We start from the raw sequence: 22,555 nt of genomic DNA, 5'->3' as shown, positions 1-22,555 counted from the left end.
TTTCCCATAAAATTATTCAGTGATCGCAAGAGGCCATAGAAAGAAAGAACAGTGTGTTTAGGGCTCCTAGATTTGGGTTCCAAGCCAAGCTCCACCACGTACTTACTGTTTAATTTTTGGCATATAACCTGCCTGAGCTGTTTCCTTATTCATAGAATACCTACTTCCCAGGGTACTGTGGGGAGTTCACGATTTTAAAATAGAGGTTTTAGCATTGTTTAGGTATAGCAAGATCAACAGATCAGGAGATGCTTGCCATTGTAAAGATAGGTTGTTACTCGGAGTTCACAAAAGGAGGAGACACACCATGTCACTGGGGTCAGCCAGGAAGGGAGGGAGAAATTGTGTCAAGAACCTTCACTGTGGTGTCTGTGGGAAGGAAATATGTGAGGAGCAGGGTAAGCAGGCTTAGGGTTGGCTGATTAGAATAATTTCAGGGGCCCTGGGAGATAGGAGCTGTCTGTCCCTAGTTGGCTGGTACCTGGCCCTGGGATGGGGAGGGCAGGGGGATAATGGCTGGCAAAGCCTGATAAAGAAGGTGGTAGAGATGTGGGCTTTGGATTGGCAGGTTTCATTTGAAAAGTGCACTTGTGGCTGAGTTATTATCTCTAGGAACTGGCTAACCTTGGGAAGGGGCCCTCCAGGGTTTGCAAGGCCCGGGATGTCAAAGCATCAGAATACAGAAAATAAAAGGTATAGTTAATATTCCCTGAGTCAGCTGCATCACCCACAAGACACCCTAGCATTGATGCTTAAAGAATATTTATTTACCTGCTTCCCTAGGAATTGCCCTTATCCCCAGGTAGAAAAGACTTAACATTCAAATACACAATCAAGGACCAAGAATCAATCCATGAACACACAAGAAGTTCTCAGCACCAAGATAGTTCTCTTATTCATAGAAAGGGTACTGCCCTTACAACATGAGAAAATGTCTTCTGGGCCCAACATAGAATACTTTAAACCAATAATGTCTAATTCTCCACTTGCTATTATAAAACATTTACTGAACACTTATTATGTGCTGGGTCAAGTACTTGGCCTTGAGAATACAAAGGTGACCGGGATGTGTGTTATGTTCTAAAGGAGTTCAGTGTCCCATGGACAGAAATGCTACTACTCTAACAATACCTGCGGATGCTGATAAGTTTTGTGGAAATGTTTAGAATACCAAGGCAGCCTTATTGTCCGTCTTTTGAGGTCAGAGTATTTTAAAAGTGAAGAATATACCTGGATTGTAGGAGCTCAGAGCACAAAATCTCCCAGAGTAGAATAGGAAAACAAAATAAAACAAAACAAAATAAAACAAAAAAAACACTGTGAAATCTAGAGCTAGATGAAGGCTTAAAGGTCATCAGGTGTCACGTTTGCGTTTTATTCCTCCTCTAACACTCAGGAGGTACCTGAGTATCGGTCACTCAGCTAGTCGGAGGCAGGGCTGGGATCCAAGCATGGGTCCCCGCCGGAGCTCAGTTCCCTACACGCTGTACTGCGCTGACCTGCCTTCCACCCCCCTCCTCCCTCTTTTAGTCATCTAGGCCAATGTGTTGGGGGATGTTGAGAGAAGAGCAGCACCAGAGACAGGAAGACAGGAAGGGAGAATTGTACTGAGCAAGTGGCAAGTTTCACTGATGCCCAGAGCAGGTTTGGCAGCTGCACAGCCCAGACTCATCTCTGAGGCCAGACTCAGGGAGCTAAGGATGAGAACGTGTGCATGTCCTACTGATCCTTCTTCCTCTCCAGCCATTCTTCTCGTCCATGTCAATCCTACCTCCCATCCATGCCACCCACCCAGTCACCCTATCAATAAGTTTCCTATCCTTCTGAGTCTCTTCCTCTCTGGCCCAACCATTCCAATTCATCAGCAACTCATACTGTTTTAATCGCTTCCATCAATATCCATCTTAAGCGGTTAGTCTCCTCTGCACACTCTCGTTTTGAGAGTACCGTTTCAGAGTACCATCCAGACATGCACACTACTCCAAATACGACCTACTACTTTCTCCATTTCCATAATCAAGTCAGTTCACAACAGGGGAATCTTCAAAGTGAGGTCTGCATAATATCAGACTTGTGTTATAGAAAGACTGACTCTTCGTGAAATCTCCATCCCATTCAAAGCCATTTGGGGACCAATAGGACTGCAACGTGAGGAAATTAAGTTAGACGGAAAGGAAAATATTTATTCAGACCTGGAATGAGTGTTCAGTTAGTAGTGTTCCTTTTTCACGTGGCTGGGACAAAGAAAATGGGTGTGCCCAGGCCACAGATGCGGATAGCCCTGCCAGGGGACGTGCAGCTGGCACAGATGAGCCGTGGCCGTCCCCTTCACTTAGACACTACCAAGGTTGCACCCAACAATCAGCATTTAGAGCATGATCTTTGAACAAAGCAGAAAGAGAGGAAAATTAATTACCTTGTGGGAACAAAGAGAAAGCGCTCCCAAATGAACAAACCTCATCAAGGATCTAGAGTACGGAGAGAGTGTGCTGCCTTGTCAGACTGCCCGGACTGCGACACTGCATTTCCTTTATATTGTTCTTTTCTTCTAAGAGGCGCACTGCACCGCCCACAAGACACCGGCTCATTTATCTTCTTGTGGTTGTATTTTATTGTGGGAAGGACATTTCAAAGGAAAAATGCAAGTAAAGGAATCCAAACACATACCTCCAAATCATTCTTTCCTCTCCATCTACCAGTGTGGGTATTAAAGTGTTATCCTTTTTAATCCAAAACAGATAATATGAAAATGAAACTGTATAAAATTCTTTTATTTGCTTTTTACCCGAATTTTCCTTTAGTGAGAGTTTTCTGCTCTCTTTTCTCAGTGACCTCAATTCCATAATTGGTCCTCTTGGACTGTTTTACAGCACCTAGCTTAGTCTAAAACAGACTCACAAGATCCCCTGGCCACAGAACACAGGTTGTAGTAGCCTCACCTCTGAAACACCAGCACCAGTGCCGTGGGAGTTTGGGTGGGGGGAGGGTATTGGGAAGCCATTCTGCTCCAGTTCAGGAAAGCACACCCTGCTCATACCATGTGGCAGAAGACTGCCAGGAAATCTAAGTGATGTCTTCCATAAGGCCCCACCCCTTCCAGGAAATACAAAAGAAACGAGCTGCCTAAGGCACGTTGGTGGTCACCACCCACCTGGGCAGACTTGACAGCCAGCCTATCTCTAACACCCACTTGCCGCCTTGCCTAAAACCTTGCCCCTAGCGACTCCTTCCTTCTTAAAATTTAGTATTGAAATGTTTAAGATGTGCAAAAGGTACAGTAATACAATAGCCACTGAGACTAAATAGATGTTAACATTTTCCCACCTTTGCTTCCAGCCCCTCTCTTAAGAGAAAAACATTAGAGTTTTGCTGAATTTCCACCTTTTATCTCCTTCTTGTCCCTGTGTCCTCAAGAGATACTACTAACCGGAAAGGTGCTTATCATTCCTACATGTGTTCTTATACTTTTGCTACATTTATGGTAGTAAACTGTCCATGTCAGTTTGCAACTTGCTTTTCTGAGCTCCACATGCTTTGCTTATTGTGATTTATCGATATTGACACAGGCCGATCTAGTTCATACGTTTTTCAATTGCTCTATAGTATCCTACTTCGTTAATAAACCAGAGTTTACTCATCGCTTATTGTCGGTTATGTATACATGCTAGTGGTTTGTGCACACTGATCCTATATCCATAACCTCAATGAACTCCTGGTTTTTAATAGTTGGCATATAGATTATTTCAATTTTCTACATTGACAACTATTTCATCTGTGATAAGGAAAGACTTTTTCTTCCTTTTGAATCCTTATTCCTTTTATTTCTTTTCCTTATGAGTACTACTTTACATAGAAATGGCAATAGCAGGTGTCCTATCTTGTTTCTGATTTTTAAGGCAATGTTTCTTAGGTTGGACCATTTAATAAGATTTTGCTGTAGGTGTTCAGTGGGCATTCTCTATAGGGTTAAAGACATTCCATTCAATTCTTAGGTTGCTACAGTTGTTTTTTTTTTAAACCAACAATGAATGTTGAATTTGTGAAATATTATTTCTATAGCTATGAGATAATAGGTTATTACTTATTTTTTGCTAATGTGGTCAATTACATTAATTTTTAAATAATTTGCTATATTAAATTTATGGGATGAATTCAGCTTGGTCACAATGTAGTTTTTAATGTATTGATGGATTTGGTTTGCGAATATTTTGTTGAGGCTTCTTGTGCCTACTTATAAGTGAGCTTGGTTCATAATTTGCCCATCTTGTAACTTATCTGAATTTGATACCAAAGTTGTACAGTTTTCCCTCTTTATTCTCTGATGTAAGAATTGTTTCTTCCTTAAAGATTTGATAGAATTCAATGCAAAACTATCTGATTACATTGTTGCATTGCTTATTTGTTCTGTGGGTAGCTTTTAAACTACTGATGCAAGTTCTGTAATAGTTTTAGTCTAGTCTTGTTATCTATCCTTTTATTCACTCAGTTATAATAAGTTATATTTTATCTAGGTTTTCAAACATATTGGCATAAAGTTCATCATAATTGTTTCATAATTTTTAAATCTATACTGTAAACACAATTACTTCTCAGTTTTTACTTCTATTATTTTGATTTTGTGTGTTCTCTTTTATTTAATCAATATTACCTAAGGGTTGTCTATTTTGTTACTTTTTCCAAAGAACCAGCTTTTTAGTTGTTTCTTTCTATTATTTTTTCTCATTTTATTAATTTTACTCTTTTCTTTATTAGTTCCTTTTTTCTATTTCAATTAGATTACCCCACCGCTCTTTCATAAATTGAGTTAGTTAGACTCTTCCTTCCTTCATTAATTTCAGCATTCTTTATTTTTAATACACATCACTAGTTATATATAATACAAGGATATTCTGTGGGTACATGGACTTTAAAAAAAAGGTATAACACCAATGTACTTAATAAAATGTTTCTTAAAAAGAAATATAATAACTACACTTCAAACTTTATAATAGTCCATGGATGGCCTTGCTTCAGAAAAAGCAAGTAGTAAGTTAAAAGACAAAAATCAATTTAAATAAAAATAATAGTAAAGTTGAGCTTTGTTTTATACTTGATTAAAATTACTGTATTTTCTAATTTGGAGTACAGGAGTCTAGATATGTACATTGAGCAAAGGTTGCTAATCATGTTATTCAAATCTTCTAGATGCTACTTTTTTTACCTGCTTGACCTATTGGTTTTTGAGAGGTATGTTAAAATCTCCCATTATAAATGTATTTGCCAATCCCTCTTCATAATTCTCGAAATGGTTGCAGTATATAGTTTGAATTTGAATTATTAGGTATAATTCAGCTCCTTCCTGCAGCACCGATGTCATTGCTCACCTTCAGAGGAGTGTGCTATGGGCCTTTCACTTACTCATTCTGTGTTCCTTTAGTAATTAAAGAATGACTCTTTATCTTTCTCTTAAATGTCTTTCTCTTAATGTATCTTTCTCTTAAGTCTCTTCTGACTGCCACCAATATGGCCACCCTGGCTTTCTCTTAGCTATTATTTGCTTGATATGTATTTTTCCACCCCTTTATTTTCAACCTTGGTCTGTCATTAAGTTTTAGTATTCTTTCCATCACATCAGGCTGTTCTTTTCCTGGTTCATTATCCTTCTCCAAGTTCTTTGATCATCTTGAGCTCTGGAAAGCTAGTGTGTCCACATGGCACATATATCCAAATAGCCAGATGGAAACAAGAAATCTTTAAGAGAAATTTGGACGCTCATGAAAGCAAGTTAGAGCCCCTGATTTGCATCTGGGGATGGGGAATGGTTAGCATAAGCTCTGCAGACTCCTGCCAGCCCAGGGAGTCAACGTACAGCTAGTGTGCAGTGGCCAAACTTGCCCCAGGAAGACCCTGGTTCTAAAGCTGGGGCACAGGCAGTTCTTCTGCCTTCTGTGATTTATAACTTCATGTAGGTGGGGATGCTGCTCCTTGAAACAAAGACAATGTGTAAGCCCCAGGGAAACAATGTAAACCATTGTGTGGCTCATCGACTGCCTTTCTCCTGTGGACACTTGAGAGATTGTCGCCAGGCCTTAGTTCCTGGTGATTGGGATTAAAGCACAGAGTGTCAGGCAACAAGGGGCTGACTCCAAGCCCCGCTAGTGCTTGAGATCTACTCTTAAAACAACCTGTGAGTTCTGTCTCCCCACACTGCTCTTCATTAAGTCAGCAGGCAGAAATCCTTTGCTTTGCTTTTTCTAAAAGATTCCCAGGCAACACTGAGGGTCCTGAGGCTCCTGTTTTATATCCACAGAAGAATCACGCATACTCTGCAGGATGGGAAATGTGTGTCTGGAGGAATGAAGATGGGAAGTGTTTGCCCTTCAGTGGGAGGAGGGAACTGTGGCTCAGGTCCTGGGAAGCGCTCTACCAGTTAGGGACCAAGGATGCTTACTAGCGTCAGTCTCTAGTGTGGGACTTAGGAGGTAGTGGACACCACGTTTCTAGTCCTGCATCAACCATTTCTTCTATTTGGGCCTCAGTTTCTTCATCTGTAAAACAAGAGGAGGACACCGGGTCAGATTTTTCCAAACTTCATTCATTTGTTAACACTTTGACATTTTTTGACATATCCATGTGCTAACTTTACTATTGACATTTCTCTTTATACTGACTTTGTTTTACTTACTACTTACCTTGTCGTAATCAATACCATTTGTGGACTGATGGGTTTGATGTGATAGTTGTTATATTTCTTTCTAAGACACATTTAATGAACTGCATCAGCACATTTTTGAAGTCCCTGTACACCATCAATTATACAATAGATCATGCTTGGAAATTGTTGGATGATCCCATTTTAGAGTCTGTGTCCCTGAAATTGGCTTTGACCCACTTCCCAAGGCCCCGAAGACAGCAGAGGAATATCGCGTGGTGGGCCCAGCACCTAGGTCATGCTTCGCTTCTCCAGTTCATTGTTTTTGTTTGTTTCCTAGGAACTCTGTGAAAAGTCTCCTGCTGCTGAAAGCACAGCCTAAGCCATCCGAAGCTCATAGCGGCACTTCCAAATCAGGTTTATGGATGGCTCTTCCAAAACCACAGAAAACTACAACCTCGACAGGCGCCTGGTTTGGAGAGTTCAATTTGCTTAACATGTAGGTTTGGAGGCAACATTAATCAGTACCAGATTACACACTTAATGCTTGTCACCCTCTCCTCAACAATTGGCACTAACCCCAGACTCTATTTGATGTTTAGATTCAACTAATTAAGCGTTCCCATCTTATGCTTCCTTCCTGCAGCACCGATGTCATTGCTCTCCTTCAGAGGAGTGTGTTGTGGGCCTTTTGCTTACTCGTCACTTTCAGAGCTGGAAACAGAAGTAGTTTAGAGGGCCTAGGTAATTCATGCAAGCGAGGCTTTTTGGTGACAACAATGGATCACCCAGAGAGAACATTCAAAACCTGCTATCTGTAAATTAACTATGGCATAGATCCTTTTTTGGTCATTAGTTTGACTTGGGGTCCTCCTATAGAATTTCGATTGATGTGAATTAGTTGGACCTCCCATTAGGTGAGAGGCATCTGGAAGAGACCACATGTCTAGCATAGAGGAAAGAATGTCCCTTATCTTCATGGTCCTAAATTTTCATGATCCTAAACTGTACTTCTACAAACTAAAATTTATAATCCATGCTTTACTAACCTTGTAGGCATGTTGACTTTTTGTTTTATTGTCTTCTTACTGAACACTGCATAAGCACAAGCCCATGATTCTGAGGCCTGAAAGAAAAGAGATCGGGATCCTGTAGAACCTGGAAGTCACATGATTAATAAATTAAAGAAAGACAATGACAAGGGGATTAGTAGCTAGTAACACAGGCCCAGCTCCTGCGTCATCATGGAGATGTCAGGCTGTTGGCAGGCTGGTTGACAGCAATGGACCCTGATCAATGTCAGGGAGCGAGCCCAGGTGCTGAGTCTCTTCTAAGTAGGCTGATCACATAATGCATTGTCCAAACTGGGACACTTCTGAGAGCAAAAGCAGGCACTATTAATAATTATGCCTGGACAATAGGTATAAACCAGAGCTGTCCTGGGTAAACCAGGATAGGTGGTCATCCTACCTGTAAGTTGAAGAAATAATTGAAGATACTTTCCCTCCACATCTGTAGACTTCTCTATGTAGAGTTGGTAGAGATGTTAGAAAATCCATGTTAGATAGGCCAGAATGTCCTGGAGAAATGAGAGGAATGAAACCAACAGGTCTTAAACTCCTCAGCCTTAGACCTGACGCCTTGCAAAATACCAACCAATTCAAGGTTCCTGGGAACCCCACAAAGCCTCATAAATGCATGAAGCTCAGGTCCTAAAAGTCTCCAGTTCTTGTGCTTAAGTTACTTCGATGAGCAAAATATAAATTAACCACAATGCAGCCTCCCTCCAAAGGCTCAGTTCACATGATGTTCCAGATTTACAACTTTTTCCCAATGACGAGGACAGAGCTGCCACTGGTAACAACTGGCTTTACAATGCAGGACTGAGAGTCCATCTTCAAGGCTTGAGAAGCCCACCATGCATCACTGCCCTTTTAAAGCAGTTCTGAGTTAGTCACAAGGTGCTTCTTTCAGGCTATGTCTGTACGGGAAGTCATAGAGGACCTCTCATTACCACCAACTCCCCTAACACACAGTGTCCTTCCAGAAACCTCAGGAATATGTGCCAGACACTGATATGAATTCACCAAATCTAAATATGGTTTCCTTTTCCTCCTGGGAACTTCATTTCCCAGTCTCGCTTACAGTCAGATGGGGCCATGTGATTCTTCTGGCCAATGGAATGTTATCAAGAGTCATTAATGCAGGGCTGGCCAGGTGGCTCAGGTGGTTGGAGCTCTGTGCTCCTAACTCCGAAGGCTGCCGGTTTGATTCCCACATGGGCCAGTGCCAGATGGCTCAGTTGGTTGGAGCACATCCTCTCTACCGAAAGGTTGCCAGTTGGACTCCCGCAAGGGATGGTGGGCTGCGCCCCCTGCAACTAACAATGGCAACTGGACCTGGAGCTGAGCTGCGCCCTGCACAACTAAGATAGAAAGGACAACAACTTGACTTGGAAAAAGTCCTGGAAGTACACACTGTTCCCCAATAAAGTCCTGTTTCCCTTCCCCCCCCCCCAAAAAAAAAGAGTGATTAATGCAGCTTCTAGGACTAGCCTCTAAAAATCTTCCTGGTAATCTATTTTCTCTTTCCTCCCTCCATCCCTCACCTTCCACCCACAAGCAGTGGCGATTTATGAGGCCTAAGGAAGATCAGGGCCTGGGTCCCTGAATGACTGCATGGAACAGAGGCTCCTCCAGGCCTTCCTCTTTCACCAACTCATTGAACAGTGATGAGAGAGAGAAATATACTTTATTGTGTAAGGCTACTGAGCTTCTTGTTTGTTTGGGACAGCTCCTTCCTGACTAATGCCAGCACTTTTCCAAATTAGTTTGTGCCAAAGCACTAAGCAGGGCATTCTAATGTCAAATGAAAGGTAGGGGTTGCTCACATTTCCAGATTTTCAGGATCCCTGTGTTCCTTCAAGAGCAAGAATGGCAGGGTCAAGGGAACTTTTGATGTGTTTTCATACCCACATACCCTCAAAGGAGTCAAAGATTCAAATCTTCCCCAGTTTTCTTAGCTCTGTAGAGTGGAATGAATTGTAGGGCCAAGGCTGGGAGAGAGTCACTCACATCAGTTACTCATCCCCTGATCCAGCATTTCTACACCCAACCTTTCCACCCCCTAGCCCATACAAAAGAATTTCACTAAGTGACCTGCTTAACACAGTGAACCATTTCTCAACTCTTCTAATGATGAAGTTCTACCTCTTGTCTGATCTAAATTCCTCCTTCGACAGATAAAGCCCTTTCACTCATACACCCTCAGGAGAATGTCTTGGTCTCTGATCTCCAGACATTCACTGTTAATCCTTCACCCAGATACCATGGTTAGGCCGTGGGTCCATGTTGGCTTGTGTGTGCTTGCGGTTGTGAGCCCCTGCCCTCCCCTCCCCAACTAACCATTCTTGCACCTGGTCAAGAAGCAGTCAAAGCCCTTTGGAGCAGGCATAGAGGGAGCCAGAGAGGCAGCCTCTGAGCTTTCAGTTACAGCTATTTCCTTGGACATTGCTTTGCTCATCCAGATGGCAAAACGGGTAAACAAGAAGTCCCTGTTCTCTGTCAGCATGTCAGCGAGCGCCTCACTCTCGGGCATTTGCTGAGCTGGGGTATGATCTCGTTTATAATTTGGCCTTCCTCAGAGGGCCCGAAATGTGCCTCTGTGTAAACACTCAGAGTATTTCCTCCAGGGAGGACACATGGACAGGGCAGTCGACACCTTTCTCCTCATGGCATGGGGAGGACAGAAATATCACTCTGCTTCCCTCAGCTTTCTACCCAACCACCCCAGCCCAACAACTGCCATACTGCCCCCAAATGCAGGGAAACACCCAACTGATTCTATTTCTATTAAGTTCCAAGTGCTTGCCAATTTTTCTAAGTCTGTACTCAGCTTCTACTCTCTCATTTCCCACTGCTGCCACTTACCAGCTGTGTGACCATAGGCAAGTGATGTAACCTCTCTGAGCATCCATTTTCTCAAACGATTTTCTCAAACAAACACTTATCAAAACCTTATGCAGTGCCTAATGTATAACAGTCTCTCTACAAGTATCAGTTCCTTTCCCCTTCCCTGGTCCACCTTATGGCAATCCCTTACCTGGCATTATCTCTTCTCCCAACAAGAAGTAGGCAAGTACCCAGTGGCGAGGTCAGTCTCTTGCTTCAAGACCAGGTTGCTGTGAGCCATGCTCTCTGATCACCGGTGCTGAGCACCAATCTCCTACCTGTCAGTCCTGAGAACCTCATCTGTTGGTTCTCAAAACTGCAGTGACCGCTTACTTCTCAACTTTTATCTCACCTGTTAAGACTCATGGTCTACTGCCTGATTCTGGCTCTGACCTCTGATTTCTGACTTGTCAATACCTAATTGGTGACCCTTCTTTTCTGTTGCCTGGGCTCCCAATTTATGTCAGATGAACGAATGAATGAATAAATGACCAAATGAATGCCAGGGCAATATAAGCACCATGGAAACTGAAAAATGATATATAATCTTCTAGAAGTCACTGGACTTAAATTCTCACTGTAGGGGATTTGTACTTGTTATTAAAAATATTCCATGACATTATTTTTCTAGTTCTGGTAGGAGGTTATGACACATAGGTCTTACAAGCCAGAGGAAAATTTTGTTGTTACTGAAGGGGATCCAGGCAGAGATCAAATTTTGTCCTCCTAAACAGAGCCTACTTGTGGCCTGAGAGCCAAGATGCCAATTTCTATCCCTCACTCCATTCCTGAGTCTCCATGTTGGCCAGCTATGGCCTGGGCAAGTTGCTTTGCCTCTCTTATCAGCACTGACGGGGAATTCCCTCAGTCTCTGCATGAATAAGGTAGGGGGAGGGCACGAAGTTGCCTGCAGGATATGGCGGAGCTGGCTCCTGCGGGCTTGCTAGACCCAGATGCTAAATGTCCAGGAGTTCTGTGGTACATTACAGCCCAGTGATTTATTTATTTTATAACTGGAAGTTTGTGCCTCTTATTCCCCTTCACAGGGAATGTATAGTATACAGTATAGTATATAGTTTACAGCCCAGGGAATATAGTCAATAATATAGTCACTTTGTACAGTGACAGATCGTTACTAGACTTAATTGTGGTGATTACATTGTAAGGTATATAAATGTTGAATCGCTATCTTGTACACCTGAAGCTACTATGGTACTATATATCAACTATACTTTAATATCAATCAATCAATCAATCAATCAATCAATCAATCAATCAATAAAATGTTCAGGAATTCTGCAAATAAATAAAAAAATTTCAGTTGATATTACATTGGTAGCTTGAAATCAGCCACAGTGGGGGTATTTATACCAAGGGAATTTGCAAATGCTATAAATCCCCACCTAGAGAGCAGGTTGTTAAACATTTACCATCACAACACTGGTCACATTGGCATGTTCCTTCATCTCTGAGCTCTAAGGGAAGCCAAAATGGCACGGAACCCGAGTCCCAACTTCCTCCTCTGCAAAATCAAGATGGAGGGGCTCGCCATTGCTTCCTACCTCCCAGGCAGGCACAGCCTCATAGGTAGGCAGATGAGAGGGTCCTCCTGGTGGTATGGCTTGAAGGAATGTGCATAAGATTGCCCCATCCAGAACTGAATCACTGTAGGAGCTTTCCGAAGTACAAATTTGATCTTGCCATTTTTCTGCTCAGAAACCTTTGAGGCCTCCCTATTGCTTCCAGCATGAAGTCAAACCGTGATCCCCTCCATTATCTTACCACATCTACCTCTCTAGGTTCCTCTCCTTCCACCCCTCCCCCCGCCCTCCACTCCCCACTCACACATTCAGGGTGTTTGCCACATGTGCCCTGTGGACAACTCCAGTTACTACTTGCTCACTATGTGTTTTTACTGGGTCAGAACACCTTCACTTTTGGGGGAGAGAGTTGAGCCCCATTATTTGGATTAAAGATGTGGCATGCGTGAGAGGAAATGGACTAAACACATGAGAGACGTCGCCTCAAGGCTGGGGCTCTGGAGATAGACTTCCTGTGAGACTCAGTTCCACTGCTTACCTGCTATGTGACCGCAAGCAAGTTACTCAACCTCTCTGAGCCTTAGTTTGCTTCTCTGAAAGGTGGGAACAATAGTACCTTAGTACCTATCTCACGGGGTTCCCAGGAGGAGTAAATGGGCTGTTGCACATCAAGGACTTAGCACAGTCCCAGGTACAGAGCTGGCTTTCAGTAACCGTTAGCTGGTATCGTCACCATCATTGCCCTCACTGCTGTCATCATCATTGTTACCGGTAGCCTCAGATCATCATCGTCACCATTATTATTCCCATAAGTAGCGTATTGGCTTATAAGTACATTTCTGCCCACACACTCCTTTGTGTTCTGTCCTTAGTTCGAATCTCTTGGGGGCAGGAAAATCTCGGGAAAGAAGTCAATGCCTTGTATCCCATCCTTGCCACACTGGAGAAGTCAGACTTCAGAGGTTCCTGGGGCCGTGTTAAGAGCCCTGACTTTCCCAGTCCCTTAGAAAAGCCCATGTTTTCATCAGACAAATAACCAAGTAGCCAAATACTAAGGCTCTGTCAAGCGTATAGAGGCAGGGGAGTTTTCTACAGAGGAGATTCAGTCTAGAGCTCTCCAACCCTGCGCAGCTGGGTGTTAGCTCAACCAGAGCACTTTGCTGACAGCACGTCCTCCTGGAAGCTCTGTGTCTCCCAACCAGCAGCTCAGAGCCGGGACGGTCTTGCTCCTGGACTTGCTGAGGCAGCAGAAGCGCCCTGGAGATCTGGTGCTTCATCCTTGAAGGAGGAGAGGATGACCCAGTAAAAGCAAATGTGCTGTGAAACTTAGAAAATGCTCTCTGAGTTCTAATGCAGCCGTATGACAGCCTTCAGTGACCCCGACGGCTGGGTACATGGTGTGAAAACTTGCCAATTCCTTCCCATCTGACTCATTTCACACATCAGCTGGAGAACAGAAACGTATTTGCTATCTATTCAGACCCATCTGCACATGTCTGAAGAACCATTGAGGAGAATCTACTGCAGCAATTGATTGACATGAGGAAGCAGTGCCTGCTGGGAATAAATGGATTCCAGAGATTGGACCACTCTCCTTCTAGAAGCAGTGGCACAGCATTAGTGGGGAAGGGTGTGTCACTCAGCCCATCCAGCCCCAGGACCTGCACCTGAATCCTAGCTGGTGGTGGGTAGGGAGAAGGGATGGAACTGAGAAGCAGAAAAGAGTGAGAGCTGCTTCACTGAAATCTCTGGGAGGCAGGGCAGTACAGAGCAGCGTGGGTTAGTGAAGTCTGCTTTCCCATTCAGGGTCACTTTTGGAATATTTCAAGGCCAGGGATAGAAGCTGCACCAGGAGCTGGAGGAGTAATGGGGAATAATCAGGAGAGGACCTCATGACTGTAGGCACCGTGGCCTGAGAGGAAAACAACAGTGGGAAGCAAGCATTAGCTGCCAGCACAAATTCTTAGAGCATGTGAGGTGATTTGGGGACACTCAACAGCACGTGGGAGGAATCTTGGTGGAACAGAGGTCTCTCCTGGAACACGTGGAGGCAGGGCCCCGGAAACACCAGCTTTTGACTCCCATTGTGATCTGATGTGTATCCAGGTTGGTCCCCAGTTCTAGGGAAATAGGACTGTGCTTATTCCCACAGCATCCCAGCATTCATATCTTGTTCCATCACTTCATGACAGCGGGCAGTGTGCCTGAGCAATGTACCTATGTTCTCTGAGTCTCCATTTCCTTATCTGCAATAGCACCCAGTTCTACAGCACTTGGGAGAATTGAATTGATCAATATGTGCAAAGTGCTCTGCGTGGCATCTGATACACAGTAAGCACTCTGTGTCAGCGACATCTCCCTCACCACCGTCATCATCCAGACAGAAAAAGTGATATGAGAGTCCTACATCCAGATTGTCAGGGTTGGAATTCCAGCCCCTCCCCTTATTCATTGTGAGACACTGGAGAATTTATTTAACTCTGTTCTCTCTTCTATACGTGAGGACGATACTAATACCCATTCTGTAGGGTTGTCCCCGAGAGTCAAGGGCTCATGGAAAGGACTGAGGTCAGGGTCATAGGGAGCGCTCTCTCATAGGGATGCTTGGCTGCGTCTGAATTAACAGCTTTTCCTCTGGGTGAGGTCCGCCTTGTCGGACTCCTCACACGTGTGTCCGGCCCGCCCACCACCGCCAGGAACACTGCTCAGCCTCGCTCTAGCCCATTAGCCAATGCTGCTTGCAATATTCTCCTTCTCCCTTTTGTGTTTTAAAGTTGGGCTCAGGTCCCACTTCTTCCAAGAAGTCTCTCGCAAGCACAGTGACCTCCACCTTCCCTGACCTCTGACCTAACGTGCTCCCACACACTGAGGATCTACTCTGTAGTGGACCCCATGACAACATGCGGGACAACGTCCTAGACTGGAAAGGTCCCTGCCTGAGGCTCATATTAAGGGGAAGATAGATGAGGGAGCATTTGCATCCAGTTGACCAATGTTACCACAGGGACAAGCTCAGGGGCTGACGAGAGAGAGCCTCACTAGGAGAAGCTTCCCAGAGAATCAGACACCTGGGCTGAGTCCTGAAGGAGGAGGAGTGGCTGGCTGAGGTAAAGAGATGAGAGAAGAAGGGTGTTCCAGGCTGTACTATTTTCCAACACTTGCTGTAAAATGACCACATACATGGTGGCTAAACAGCAGAAATTTATTCTCTCCCATTGCTGGAGTCCAGAAGTCTGAGCTCAAGGTGTTGCAGCGTCATACTCTAGGAGAGAACCCTTCCTGGCCTCTTCCAGTTCCGATGGCCCCAATCTTTCCAGTCTTCACTTGGCTTCCTCCTCCTCTTGCCTCTCTTCTATGTCTCTGGTGAGAATACTTGATATTGGATTTAGGGTCCACCCAGATAATCTTCGATGGTTGCATCTTAAGATCTTGAACTTAATTATATCTACAATAACACTTTATAGTGTCACCAAATAAGACCACATTCACAGGTTCCAGGGGTTAAAATGTAGACCTATCTCTGTGGAGGCCACCATTCAACTCACTGCACAGAGAATGCGGCAGCATGAGGAGGGTGATGGGGCCAGGCAGTTGTTTGTTTTCACTCTCCCATAGGCCTCTGGGATGCGGAGTCCAAGACACCAACATTGACTGTGGACCCTCTTGCCTGCTCGGTGTGTTTGAACTCACCACTCACCTTGTGCTTCCAACTCTCCACGGTCCTTCCTGTCGTTGTTCTCCCATTAGCACAGCCATCCCTGCAACTCTTCCCCACGCACACATGTAGGAGAGAAGCAGACAGGTGGTGGCACCGGGCCAGGAGAGCCCCTGGGGAGTGCGGCTGGAGGTGAGGGCTGGAATGGACCCACTGTGCCGGACTGGGCACTCCTTGGAAGGATGGGGTTATTCTAACCCCTGAGCCTGGCCCTGGCCAGGCTGGCATGTTCCAGGCAGGTTCCCCTCCCTCTAAACGGGCTCCAAGCTCTCTCCCTGAAGCCAGTCCTGTTTAGCCCCATGTGGCATTTGTATTTAATCAGGCAGTTTTGGTTTCAAGCTCCAGGTCGACCACTTACCTGTGGAGAGACTTAAGACCTGGGATTTAACGTCTCTGATCGTCTGTTTCCTTAACCATAAACCCAGACCATAAATCCTTGACCTGATGTTTGCAGTGAAGCTATGCAGCATAACACGGTGTGAAAAGCACTTGGCACTTTGTAAGCATGATGACATAGTGAATTAAGTCACCCTACATCTGTTTTGGTACAAGCATTACATGCAAATGTAAAATGCACACACGTACACACTCACTTTCATTATTGATTAGTATCATTGTTCTCTTACCTGGTTTCCTCGTTTCCTGGTTACCTAGTTGCCATGATTTCAAGCTGTGCTCGTGGATCTGTATGTTATAATGGTTTCTGGATTCTCCCACATGACAGAGTCCCTGAGCTCAGGGACACCTGTCTCTCCAGGGTAATGGGATTCAGTGTGGGGAGGGAGTCCAGTGTTTCTAATGCCATCGCTGGCTGACAGACTGTTGTTCCCAGATGAGGGGTGTTTCACTGCCTTGTCCTGATATAGCTGCTACTACTGACAGCTCAGTAACTCCCACGAGGGCCACGCCAAGTGTGGAAAGCATGGAGACTGCAACCCCCTGCCCCCACCCCAGCAAACTACCCTTTGTGAGGATTTCCACTGTGCTGGGGATGAGGATGACACAGCCCTTGATCACCTCCCAGAGCAGAATGTCTGTCTCTTTGCTGACAGGGGTTTTTTTACGCCCCACAATGTGGGTCCTGCTGAGAGCAGACGTCTTCACAGGCAGATTTTTCCGCAGCCTCCCAGGGCCCTCCAGCTGGCTGAGAACCTGGGGACTCTGGTTTGCTGACTTGTTTGCCCTGAGTTTGGGGGAAATTCTACCCTGCAGGTCAGAAAAACACTTGCCTCCTTGACCTGGGAGGGAATGTAATGCTTTTCACACCTTTTAAGGCACTGAGGGGTCAGCAGCCACTGGAACTGCTGGAATTGTAGCTAGAGAGCAGGGAACCCAGGTTCCACTCTTGGTCACTAATTGGCTGTGTGACTCTGGGCAGGTTACTTCGCCTCTCTGGGCTTTAGTTCCTTCTTCTGCACAAATGTGGGGCTTAGATCTTATGATCTCTTCAGCCCTTTCTTATTGAGTTTCTGAATTACTTGTTATTCTGGGCCCTAAACTGATCTTTTCTGTGTGTCTATTGGGGGGTGGGAGGTGTTATTTTCCCTATATCACCTTCTTGAATTATCTGCTTGTCTGTAGAGTCAGGGAAAAAGCCACCCAGGATGCTTATAACATGGCACATTTTGTCCTTTTTATTAATTCATTCAATAAATATATATTAAAATATGCCATCACTGGCTTAGGAACTGAGGCATTTGTTGTGAAGAAAGAAAGAAAGAAAGAAGGAAAGAAAGAAAGAAAGAAAGAAAGAAAGAAAGAAAGAAGGAAGGAAGGAAGGAAGGAAGGAAGGAAGGAAGGAAAGAAAGAAAGAAAGAAAGAAAGAAAGAAAGAAAGAAAGAAAGAAAGAAAGAAAGAAAGGAAGAAAGAAAGGAAATCCCTGTCCTCATGGAACTGAGGTCAGGAGACAGATAACAAACAAGAGATGGTAAGATACATGGTACGTGAGATGGTGATAAACTAAACACTAAGCAAGAAGGGGGATTAAGAGGTGACGGGGAGGGGGTATAAGAATTTCAAATAGAGGGGCAGGGAAGGCGCCACTGAGAAAGTGACCACTGAGAAACTTAGGGTGTCATGGAGATGACGGTCGTCCCACAGGCTCTTGTGGAGCCTGATGTAACAGACAAAGGGGGCACGGTAAAACTGGCCTGGGTCTTGGGCAGGTAACAATGGGGAAGCTATGCGTCTGGGGAACATGGGGGCTTTCCAGGGGCACACGGAGGTCTGGCCTCTTCCTCCCCAGCTGATGGAGTGTGGGGCGGGGGGACAGGCCATCCCGGAATGTCGGCAGGCTGAGCCAGCCAGGCCAGGTCTCAGCTCCCACCCCAGGAAGGCAGCCTTTCCCAGGGGTCCTGCCATCGCCTCGTGGACCACACAGCAGCGTCCCCAGCCTGTACTTGTCTGAAGAGCCATGTGAACATCTGCAAGTGAGTTGGAATGAAAGACTCCCTGTTTCCCTTCTTCCTCCTCTCCCCTTGGTACAGCTAGAGATGGTAGGAAAGGGGGGCTGGGGGGCAGGTGGGCACCATTTGCAGGGCAGTCCCAGGCCCCATGGACTAAGTTCTATGAGGAGAGAGAAAGGAGGGGTGTAATCAGTTAAGCCGGCAGAGAAGCTCAAGCTCAGGCTCAGCGGATTTCCTCTGTCAATTCCCTGCATGGAAAGCAGAGGTAAGAGAGGCCTTTGGTTCAGTTTAGGAGCCTGTGCACCCACTCTGCCTGGAATTTTCCATCCAGGCCTCTCTCCCTACCTATTCCATCCAGGTCTTGTGAATGGCCCTCCCCAGCCCCACAGGGCTTGGCGTGGAAGGGGTTAGGTGCCAGGAATGGGAGTGGGGGAAAGGCACGGTCTTGGGGAGGCTCTTTAGGACACCACAACACCCCCACCCTGTCAGCGTCTCTGCCCAAGTCACGCTGCATGGGACTCTGAGCTCTCCCAGAAGCAGCCCTGCCCTCTGAGGCCTTGTTTTCTCTTTTCTTCCTCCTTCTCTCTGTCTCGTGGAGCCTACAGCTATCAGATCCTTACCTAGCTGCTTTCTCCCTGCCACCTGCGGAGCCCTTTGTCCCCTGGTCACCATCTGTGGCACACCCAGGCCCTCTCCTCCCTCAGGACAGGCCTCCTGCCCAACCCGTTGTCCAAAACTTCCACAACTCAGCTCACCTGTACAAGATGGTGCTGTGGAAAGGGAGGTGGGGAGAGATGTGAGTGCAGATATTCAGGAAAAGGAAAGGAAAATGCCGTAAACTAAATCAACTGCCATGTTCCAAGGCAATGGCATTGTAGCTGCTGCATTAACAGATTCGAAGCCTCCCTGGCCTGAGGTGTGAGTGACTGGGGTGGGGGGAGGGGGGCCTGGTGGACTTTCATGGGCTCCCGAGTCCAAGTAAGGCGCCCTCTGCCCCTGCCTGGGACCCAGTTTCTGCCAACCTTCCTTAGGCCTTTTCTGACCACCTTCTCATCTTCAGGAAGACCCTCCTCCATCCCCACTACCCTGGTCTCTCCACCTAACTCCAAAGTCCCCGTGAGGAGCACTGCAAGGTTTGGCCTCCGTAAGGGCTTTAAAAATAGACTGTGGATCCCCTGCAAAAAAAAAAAAGAAAAAAAATCCCTGGCTAAAAATAGCTCTCAGCATCTAGGGGAGAAAAAAAAGAAACTGCAGCAAAATTCAACTAGAGCAGTGACTTTCCTGCCTCTGCTGTTCAGGGTCAGTTACAGCACTGGGGAAGGCTGAGCGGGGGCGGGGGGGGGGGCGGGGGGGGGGGTCCTGCAAGGAGAGGCAAAGGATGGGAACTGCAATCCACAGCAAACACTGCTCTCTATTCCCTGACTTGGGTTCACTGGACCCCACTGGTCCCAGCAACCAGGCAGCACTCAAGACAGCAGCAGGGAGCCATGGAGGACTGCATTGGCAATGGAGCTGTGCAGTGGCAAGGGTACCCCAAAGCAAGACTTCATGGGGAGCAATAGGTCAGGCTAGGATCTGAGGCTGAAAGTACCTGCCATCCAAACAGCAACAGAACAGCTGAGGAGTAAGTGCAGAGGCTCTGTCTTAAAGAGTTACTGCTTTGTACTCAACAAAGAACAAAGGAGCTTTTTGGAAATTGTCACTCGGAAAAGCAGAATTTATATCCAGGATATCATGCAAGGGAAGGGGAACCCCTTGGTCTCATTTAAGTTCCTTTCTATACCAGCAGTAAGAGAGCTGTGTGGAAACGACAGACCAGCATGGAGACAGGGATTTGCTTACTAAAAATGCTTTAAGGAGAGTGTTTTGGGGTAGGAGCTTATAGAGTCTAAACACACACACACACACACACACACACACACACACACACACACACACCTTTTCACTTAGATCTATAAAAGAAGGAGCCTGCTCCTTTGTTCATGCCAAAAAGCTATCACAGTGAGCTAGAGAAAAATTAGGCTGCAGCCTGAGAAGAAAGGCTGCTGGTCCCTCCATTTAGTTCTAATGGGGGGGCTGTATCTGAACAAATGATTTGTTTGTATTGGTCACGGGACCAATGTTAATAAGCTAACTGGAGGATCATTGGAGGTGAGAGGTAGGATCTCTTAGGAGAAGTATGGGTGGGCCCAGGAAATATTTACCACATCCCCAAACTAAATTTTTACAGTGGATGTCCTGTAATTTGCCATAGAGGCTGTACACCCACATGCACACAAAGACACACACATGCACAGAAACACCAGAGAAATGTGTCCTTCAAATGAGTTAGGGTTCAAAATACACACCCAGCCCACCAATGATCGCACGTGTCCCAATGTTACCTGGATCCATAATTTTTCTTCCAAACCACTACGTGGCCACTTTCATGCCAAAAAAAGAAAGAAAAGGTTTTGATGGCTGAAATGCAAATCCCTTCCAAATAATCTGTGAGAGATTAAGCTCTTTCCAAAGCTCATTGGTGCTGTGGGAAAAGGGCCTAATGGTGAAGCAGGAAGAGACAGGGATGCCACAGAAATGTTAGGTGGCCCATTAGTTCTTGGTTAGCGACCGCTCTGTAGGCTCTGCTGCCTGCTGTGGTGCTTGGAACATGCATATTCCCAGGTGAGACTGGCTAATGGGCCATGAAAAAGGGACATGCGATAACTCCCAGACCACACTTCTTTGCAAGTACAGGGCAAGAAAAATACATCTTGGTTATTTTGTCTTCATAGCTTCTAGGACTGCCTTACTCAGTATTTTTCTCCCTAAAGAATTCCTTCTCCTGCCCCACGCCCAGGAAGGACACCCTGGTCAGCACCACAACACTGGGTTCTACCGAGGCCTCACAGCCCACCCCCAGGCTTGCATCTCCTCCACGACACAGACACACCTGGGCAGGGCACACTTTGGTCCAACCAGCCCAGCCCGCCCTTACTGTCTCCTTGCACAAACTCTTTTCTCTCTCTTTCCTTGCTCTCTCTACAAAATAGGGATAGCAAACTTTGTTCCATCTGCTACCACAAGTCATCTCTCTGCGTAACAGTGTTAACGAGAGTGTACTTTGAGAGAGTGGAAGGAAAACCAAACTTGAAAAAGAAGCAATCCCCTCTCCCCATTGAACCGTAGTTCTCCATGGTGTCTGTGTATATCAAGATTGCAGTGGTGTGTGTGGCCTCCGTGCAGAATGTTGCCGCATTCTCTGAAAGGCTTTGCTTACCCTCTCCAGTACTTTTCCTCTTCTCAGACCCTTGGGCCTGTGAAGAAGTAGTCCTGGCTCCCCCTAGTGGCCAGAAGCTCATACCACTAACTCGGGATGCTTCCCACAAACGTGGTAGTTAGCCAATAGTTTAGTTACAACCACACTCATTAACTAACAATTCCCATTTCCTTGGCGATTTAGCTGTGCATGCATTTATCGCACTGACTGCTTCCTCCGACCGCTAAAATCCCCAGGTTATTACCTGCACAGTGCTCACTGCACTGGGTGTAGATGGCAGCCTGGTGTCCTCATTGTGTTCTAAGCCAGTGCTGCTCAAAATGTGGTGTCCCGACCAACAGCATCAGCATTACCGGAAAGCTTGATAAAAATGCACATTTGGGGGCCCCTTCTCAGACCTATTGAATCAATAACTTTGGGGGTTGCAGCCCAGGAATCTGCGTTTTAACAAGTTCTCCAGATGATTCCGAGCCACAATGAAGAATGAGGAAGTACTGGCTCAGACCAAGTATGCCCTGGTATTTTGCTCCTATTAATATCCAGAAGGCTTTCTTGACTATTAAAACATTGGGCAAAAAGAAAACTGGAAGAGAGGAGGAGATCCAAGATGGCGGAGTAGATAAACACTTGGCCTGCTGCCCTTCCATGAACATATTAAAATTACAACTAAATTATAGAACAATCGACCTGGAGAACCATCTGAAGTCTGGCTGAACAGAAGCTTTATTACCGAGGATATAAAGAACATACCACATTGAGAATTATAGAAGGAGTAGAGATGCGTAATGGGCTGGCCCCAAACCTCTGTGTGGTGGTTAAGAACCCGGAGGGATATCTCGGCCATGGAGGTTCCCCCCAGAGGAGCAAGAGACCCCAGCCCCACACCGGCCTCCTCAGCCCAGAGTACTGGTCCCGGGAAGAGGAACCTCCACAACATCTGGCTGTGAAAAACAGTGGAGATTCTGACCATTTGGGTGGGATGGAAAGCTGCAGGAAACCCATGTGTCCTCTTAAACAGCCCACACACAGACTTTCTCACTCACGGGCACCCACC

The 22,555-nt window shown here is 45.8% G+C and overlaps 1 long non-coding RNA gene across 1 annotated transcript in view; it reads right to left on the bottom strand.

The window, feature by feature from the left end:
• Window positions 1-4,831: 4,831 nt before the first annotated feature.
• LOC109438629 (potassium voltage-gated channel subfamily A member 6) overlaps window positions 4,832-22,555 on the bottom strand; it is a 61,893-nt gene continuing 44,169 nt past the window's right edge. Inside the window, exons 2-4 of the long non-coding RNA XR_012493831.1 lie at window positions 8,102-8,210; window positions 7,681-7,757; window positions 4,832-6,527 (exon numbers count right to left, since the gene is read on the bottom strand). This is a non-coding gene — a long non-coding RNA (potassium voltage-gated channel subfamily A member 6). The remainder of the gene's footprint in view (window positions 6,528-7,680; window positions 7,758-8,101; window positions 8,211-22,555) is intronic.

The sequence above is a fragment of the Rhinolophus sinicus genome, linkage group LG02, assembly GCF_036562045.2.
Source record: "Rhinolophus sinicus isolate RSC01 linkage group LG02, ASM3656204v1, whole genome shotgun sequence".
NCBI lineage: Eukaryota > Metazoa > Chordata > Mammalia > Chiroptera > Rhinolophidae > Rhinolophus > Rhinolophus sinicus.
This window is presented reverse-complemented; position numbering and strand designations above follow the sequence as displayed.